The sequence below is a fragment of the Cornus florida genome, unplaced genomic scaffold (genome assembly GCF_030987335.1).
Source record: "Cornus florida cultivar Cherokee Brave unplaced genomic scaffold, ASM3098733v1 CherokeeBrave_3.0.0_Hap2_Chr02, whole genome shotgun sequence".
In the NCBI taxonomy this organism is placed as follows: domain Eukaryota; kingdom Viridiplantae; phylum Streptophyta; class Magnoliopsida; order Cornales; family Cornaceae; genus Cornus; species Cornus florida.
In genome coordinates, this window is record NW_026775572.1 from 107976557 (window position 1) to 107984654 (window position 8098).

General features: G+C 34.7%; 1 long non-coding RNA gene across 1 annotated transcript; it reads right to left on the bottom strand.

The window, feature by feature from the left end:
- Window positions 1-2437: 2437 nt before the first annotated feature.
- LOC132288421 (uncharacterized) lies at window positions 2438-5330 on the bottom strand. Its single transcript, XR_009473765.1, has 3 exons — window positions 5142-5330; window positions 4278-4363; window positions 2438-2663 (listed from the first exon to the last, which is right to left on the bottom strand). It is a non-coding gene; the product is annotated as an uncharacterized LOC132288421 (long non-coding RNA).
- Window positions 5331-8098: the final 2768 nt, after the last annotated feature.

Consider the following 8098-nt stretch of genomic DNA (forward strand, 5'->3'; position numbering starts at 1 on the left):
CACTGAAACAGAGACAAAGAGGACTGGAGAGTTCTGGGATGATGTTCAAAATCAAAGTAATACAAGCCATCTACTTCATACCTCGTACCAATCTTCTTTTTTTGTCTTGAGATCCTGAAAAACACAACATATAGGATAAAATATAACTGAGCAATTAAGAGTTTTAGTGATTCATTAGCAAGGGTAACACTTTGAGACAAAGTAACATAGTGAAAATCAGAAAAAAGATGAGAACTACCAGTTATATGATTGGATGCTCCAGAGTAAATAATCCAAGAACTGTGAAGGGAAAATAAGAGGCATGCAGACGCACTACTTGATTGGGCGAAGGAAGCCATGGAAGATAAGATGGGTGCTAGCTATTGAGACATAAGTTGAGCATGCCCATCGCATGGGATAGTGATCATATCAGACTCAATAACCTGGTGAGAACCTGTAGGTGTTACAAGTGAACTAGAATCATCCCCTTTAGTGGACACCTGATGTGCATAGGTAAAAGATTTTGGTTTCCCATATATATCCCAACAATAATTGATAGTGTGATTAGTAAGACCGTAGTGAGTACATTTTTTCGATTCTTTACCTCGGCCACGACCCCTTATTGAATCACGACCACAACGTGTAGAATGACCACCACGGCCTCCGTGAGAATTATTAAGTCCACCCTGGGAAATAACCAATGCTGAATGTTCACTGCTATTATCAGCATGTACACCACTTGAAACAATCCCAGAAGCACCACTAGATAGAGTAGCTCGCTAAATGATGCGCATAAATGTGTACCACTTAAAAAGTACCACTTATAACAATAACATATATATATATATATATATATCAATATAGAATAAGGCTATTATAAGGGTTTGTCGAACCACAAGGAATGCTAGCTTATAGCAATCAAGATTGTAAGATTAATTCCCGGTTTGATTTGTGACATATAGTTGATGGATTATTTTGTTTGTCACATACATAAACTGAATTTAACTAAAACTACTAAAACATAATTTGAATATAAGTAAATGAGATAATAAAGATAAGGGCTAGGGAAATAACTTCACCACAAGCCTTGTAATCATGCCTAATTACAATTAACTTGGGGAACAACTTATACATGTAACCGTGATATGTAGAAATACAAGACAACTACAGTATCTTCAAGAAAATCATACATTTCAAGACTAAGTATAACCCATCTGTGGTTGGCATGGCTCATCCACCTAAACTAGGTTGTGGTATGAACCATCTTCTCCAGGCATGGCCTATCAAGGTCCTTCAATGGTATGTTGTAGCACATGAAATTAGTTAAATATCATAGATTATCTTCAGTTGGTATGGACCATCTTTCTTAGGTATAATCTATATAAATACTTAATTACATGCTAATATAACCATTGCATAATCTCATCCTTATTGTCACTCTAAGAATGTAAGTAACATAATCATGAAGAAATAATGTGTAAGACAAGATAAGAGTCTTAACAAGATTATATATAGAATGAAGCACAAATACATCAAAGTGTAATCTCTAAATTATACAACTTGTCACAAATATGCAAAGTTCCCCAAATTTAGATACAATCAAGATATCATTACTTGTCAAGGGCTACATCAAATCCCTAGGAAGGGAGTTAGCCTCTCATGTGCAAGGTGTAAGCCTCCATTGATGATGAAAACTTCCTTTCCATGAGCTCAGAATTCTGCCTCCTTCTTCTTCCTCTCCTTTCTAATCTTTCTCCCTCTATCTTTCACCCCTATTCCAACTTAGAGATAGATAATGATGGGTGGGTGATATATAAACTCACCCCTCTAAAGAGATCATATTTCGTAGCCTTTGAATCACAAAACAGTTGGAGACATCCCTTAAATTAAGGAAACAAACTTTGACTAAATCAAAGTGTGACAACTCAGCATGTTGGCAGAATTAACATGTTATTCTTCTATATTTTCAACCTATCAATTGTCCAAATTAGCCTTTCCTCTCAACATAGAAAAAATAGTGCTATGAGTCAGATTTCCTGTAACGACTCGGATTTCTTAACCCGGTGCGTTAGTGATGAACCGAAAGTTGACCCGATAACGAACCCGAAATGCGGAAGCGAAAGAAGCCAAATGACCTCAAGAGATGTACGTCATCCCTAAGGCCCCAAAATGACTCTCCATAAAGCCACGGAACTCAAATGAGCCAAGCAAATGAGCAAGAATGCCTAACCCGAAAAGAGATGAACTAGGGCAAAATGGTCATTTCTCACTGAAAAGGGTGCCATCGTGCACACCATTGGAAGGACAACGAAAAATGAACAAAATTAAACTCAAGAATCATCTGATTCTGAGTCCGGGCAGAAAAGATATGAAATTCCAACACCCGATGTGAAAGTTATGAAGCAATGACTTAACATTTTCCAATATTTTCATAATAAACTTTGAAAACAAAAGTGCATAGAAAATGAGATACATGTCATTGGCCTCTGGCCTCATCTCATACATGTTAAATACATTGAAAAGAGTGCACTTACGTACACTTTACATAGACGAATCAACGAATACAAGTTTAAACAAATAGGGCTACAAAGAGGCATCTTATGCTAACACTTACATAAAATAGAAACTTAGAAACTGTAAGCCATCCAAGGAGCAATGGAATCTTCAAATCCTGAGTCCTGTACCTGAAATATGCCTCAGTATCATAGGGGTGAGTAACATAAAGCTACTCATAGGAGATGAGCATGCATCGACCTAGCATTTTACAATTTTATCACCTTATGGTGAAACATGTTAAAGGGGCTCATGCCACCTAACATCTATGTCAAGATGAGACCTAGGGAGCATCCTAAGCTACCTAGATCATTTATATCATAATCACATTGTTCATGCAATTCAAACAATATGGAAACATGTTATACAAGGCAACAAGATATAGATTCTCAAAGTCTTCAACTTGAAATCCAAAATACGAAAACAACAAGTGTGGGTCATGCCACCTAACATCTATGTTCAAAATGAATCTATAAGGTCATTCCTCAACTACATTTGAACATCAAAACACAAATTATGATATCGATGCAATTTAACCAACAATGGAACTTCCAATACAACGCATGAAGCATGCTTTCACAAAGCTACATATTAAGCTCAAAATAGGAAATCAAATAAAGAACAACAAGTTACGATATCATCTAGTTATCAACTTGAAATGAAATACGAAATCAAACAAAGTGGATACTCGGACGTCACGCCGGATTAAACCGACAACATAGTTACTTTAGGGTTACTAGCCCATGGGTAACCTCGCTATGTGCGCACTAGACTATATAGATGGATAATCCCCCGTACTAGAACCAAGTCCTAGCCGTAGCCAAACAACGACATCCCCAAGTTTCCAAAATCAATAAATTGTGCAACAACGTATATATATCAATATGTATATACAAGATATCAATTATTTACAAAGCACAATCCAAATTTTGGAAACTTATACAATACATGCTCAAAATTCACAACTACTATGGCATGTAAGATGTCAAATACAAAGTGTGCAATTCCTTATACATAGCAACAATATATTCAATAAGGAAAAACATATTCTCATGAATATAAAAGTAATAACTATGTTATCTAATACTCAAAAGTAATCAAGTGAACATACATCAAATCAAAATCCATGATTTAAATATAGAAACAACTTCCAAAATGCAATTAAATCCATGAAGTAATAAAGTAGAATTTAATTAAACATAAATAGTTAAATTCTCTAAATTCCAAGTTAATCCAAATAACCTCAATTTAATAAATATTGAAATACATGTCATGGTCATCATATATATAACATCAAATGACAAGTTAAGTGATTAAAACACTTAAAATAAAATTAATCAAGCTAATTAATTAATTTCCTCTAGATTTTTAAACAATTCCAAATGCCATCAATTTAAGCTATGTTAGAGAACATGCCAAGGCCTATTTAAATACCACATTACAACTTGATTTAATGCTTGATACAACCATGTGAATTAAACTTTCACTAAAGATAAATATTAAATAAAAGTTGTAATTCTTAATCAAATGATCCAAATTTAATATATGTTAACCAACATATCTAAGCATAATTTTCTAGTATGTTACAATTCAAATCAAAGTTATACATCATCATAAATTTTAAATCTTATACAAAGAAATAAAAATTACTAACTTTCTAGATTTGATACAAGGCATACATATATGTTGTATAATCATGGCAAACACACAATACAACACACAAATAATCCTAAAACATTCCCTACCTCAATTGGAATGAAAATCCCAATTACCACCGAAATGAAATCGCCCCAAATTTTCGGTTCGCAAAACAGATTTTTCAGCTTGCTACCTTCAACTTGTAAAATTCATAAAAAATTCAATTCTAACCCAAATTGAATGAATCCAAAGCCCAATGAAAGCTTAAACACTGTAATTTGATAATATCAATTTATTTTAACAAAATATTTTTCCAATTGAAACAGTTTTGCCCCACAACTTTGAAACAAATTCTACCCATAAAACACATTTTCAGCCTGTAGCTTCCAACTTTGAAAATTCATGAAAAATTCATTTGACATTCAAATTGGGCAAGCCTAATTTATTTTGGAAGTAAACATATGAGAGTATAAAACTGAAAATTTAAGCCATGATCCAATGTCAAAAGGGTTGTGAAATAAATCATTTAAAAATATGTTTTCCAGCTGCAAGAAAAACATGGACAACAGATAGTTTTGGATTTTTAAAAAAATTTAGAAATCCTCTAAAATTGTGAAAAAATTCTGAATAGTGTAAAACCCATGGGGGAAGTTCCAGTAAAAATTTTAAGGCAATTAAAGTACCGAAGCTCCATATAAAAAATTCATTTCCGGACTGAAAAGGAAAAACTTCAAATTTCCAGCAACTAGCTTGCAACTTCAAAAATTCATAACTAATTCATTTTAAATCTAAATTACATAAAACCAAAACTAAATGAAAGCTAATTGTGTATATTTTCATATTCTATATTTAATTTGATAAGATTAATTTTAAGTTAAAATAGTTTAAGGGCAAAATACAAGTCCTTCTCTTCCATGCATGTAAAACACTCAATAATGATATAAAAATACTTCAAAATAATAGATCAATACCTCACTAGAGAATTGAATCTCTAGATACCAAAGCAAAACTAGGAGTTAGGCTAGATCCTTTAAGGGTTTTGAAGAGGAGGATGAGGGGAACAAAAAGTATTCCAAGCTTTATGGTCTAAAGTAAGTGAAAGGGCCTCAAAGATCAAGGTCAATGCCTACGGCTTCAAGCTCCATCCATGGAGGCTAGGGTTTTCTTGTAAGGAAGAGAATGAAATAATGTGGTTAAGTGTGAGTGGAGGAAATAGAAATCCTCCACTCACTATGTGCTCTTACACCATGGTCAACACACACATCTATGGTCAATTGCACAAAAACCCTCCTTTAAAACCATAATCCCAAAGTAGCCCAAAAATATTTGCAAGACTAAAGTGTGAACCTACACTTGTCACCAATCCATGGCTCCTTCCTAGGCGTAATCCCACACCTACACTTGTCAACCATCCAAGCCAACAAGTGCACCAATCCTAGGCCAACAAGTGGGTGAATCCTCACCCTCCAAATGTCATCATCCAATGCATTAAAGTGTTTCCACACAAATGTCAACAAGTGGATCAATGAGAGTGTGACACTTGTCACACTTTTCAAAAATTGCAAAAAGGTCCTTTTTGAAAATATCTTCCAAATTTAATTGCAAAATGGTCCCTAAGATGAAAAATAATTACTTTATTTAATTACACTAAAACCCCACAAGTTAAGAATAATTACACTAAAGTATGCATTAATGCCCCTTTATGAAAGAAGTAAGCAATCAACATGCTTTTCTAGAAAAGTAAAAATACCACTATCATGGAAATCAAATATTATGAATGCATGCAAAACTGGAATCAAATCCGAGCACAAAAAGTGAGGTTGTGCACGGAAAAAGGATAAACGAGAAAAAGACAAAATGTGAATAGTGTTCTGAAAAACAAAATATGGAAATGACACAATCCCCAAAGGAAGTTGTCAATCCAAGGAAAAGAGTCTCAAAAATCATTCCAGAGCACTCGAGACGACATCAAGTGATGAAAAACCGAACCCAAAAAGGAAAAGACAACGGAAAAAAATATCCGTTAAAAATCTAAGAAAAAGAAAAGGAAGAAAAATGACCGGGTCATTACATTTCCAATTCATTAAACCACTTAGCAATTGGATTTATGACCAGAGAGATATGGTCAAAATACCAAAGGAGTGCAAAGCTGGGTTCTGCCACCTGGCAGCACATTGGGGTCCTCTTGCTCTCTATTTTTGACCTCTGAAACGTGGGAATTAGACTTCCATTAAAACATACCAAACATAGAGCTCTGAGTCCTCTTTCCATATAATCAAATGGTTCATCGTTTGGAGTTTGGAGCAGAGTTATGGCCTTTTTACCGAAGGTGCGCAGAGCTAATGACAACTCGTGTCGAGACGCCAAAACTCGCGTCAGGACGCGAAGTGCTGATGCTTGGCTTCCGGACGCGAGGTCCTACATCTGGACACCAGGCACTGGTGCTTGACTTCTTCTTTTCTTTTGTAATGCTGACTGTATCCATTGCCTATATGGGCCATTTCTTCTTGAAAATCACTTGATGTTTAGGCCCGATATGCCTTGTGCTCCAAAAGTCCTTAAAACCTTATTTTTATTCCTTTTTCGCAATTAGACTTGCTAAAACACAAAAATTAAGTTAATCTATATACACAGATCAAATAATGGGCTTAACTAATGCAATTGAGGGTGCTTAAATATGCAATATTTGACGCTTATCACTAAAGTCTAGAAAATATATCAGGGAGAGAAGGATGTGTAGGATTTCCCAAAATTTGTGCCTAAACTGGTTTATACTCTTGCGATGAGAACATGAATAACATTAAAATCATCTCGTTGTTATTGCATACGCTTCACATTAGATGTGATGGGATAATACAAGTTCATTTCTTCACAAATTCCCATCACCTTCAAAAAATGTTCTTCTAGACTTTGAGTACCCTACTCAAGGCTAAAGTACTATTTGCACACCTCGAAGATACATGTGATATTTCCAGTACCTGAATATAATTGTTTGAGACGATTCCATATAACCTTGGCAGTGTCCAGATACAGTAAGTTGGAGCTAATATTTGGTTTAATACAATTCAACATTAAAGAAATAATCTGAGCATCCCTCTGTTCCCATGAACTAAAATTAGCATCATTATCTTTGGGTTTATCCTTAACTAAATGAGTGAAAAGGCCTTTAGCTTTCAGGATCATTTCTACTGACTTGGCCCACAAGACGTAATTCTTGCCATTAAGCTTCACTGAAGTCATTTTAGGGTTAAAGGAAGTTATGGAAGAAAATAAGTTAGAACTTGTCACCATATCGAATCAATAAAACACAAAAAAAAAAAAAATATAATAAAAAAATAAAAACAATTTGCCTCGAACTAGCCGGAATAGATCTATGATTGGAATCTGGTCAACCGGATATTAACTGACCAGAATTGAGAGTTTATTAGTCTTGATCAAAACTGGAGTTAAAGCTAATGATTCCCACCGAGGAGAGAAGAAAAGAAGTTTAGAAGAAGAGAAAAAAATTTATTGAACCTGGAAATCAATTTTATTCAGCTGGATTAGGTCAACATAATGGGTTGGGCTTCAGTTGGGTCAAAACTAGTTGCTAGTGTTGGATTAACTTGACACTTTATTTAGACTTGGGACAACCAATATTCAAAACCAAACCTACCCTTTCTCCTTCAAAGCCCTATTTGATTTTTATAAACATACACTATATATATATATGTCGTCGACAAATACGGATGAGAAGCAGCGGCGACGACAATAACTATTGACAACGATGACTGAGAATGGCGGTTAGAACTATGACAACAACTGAGAATGATAGCAACAATGATGATGAACTATGATACGACTACGATAATGGCTATAGCGGTGATGAAGGTGATAAGTGCTCAAATGTTGCACATTTTAGCACCTAAGTTATGGTATTTTGGTCCCT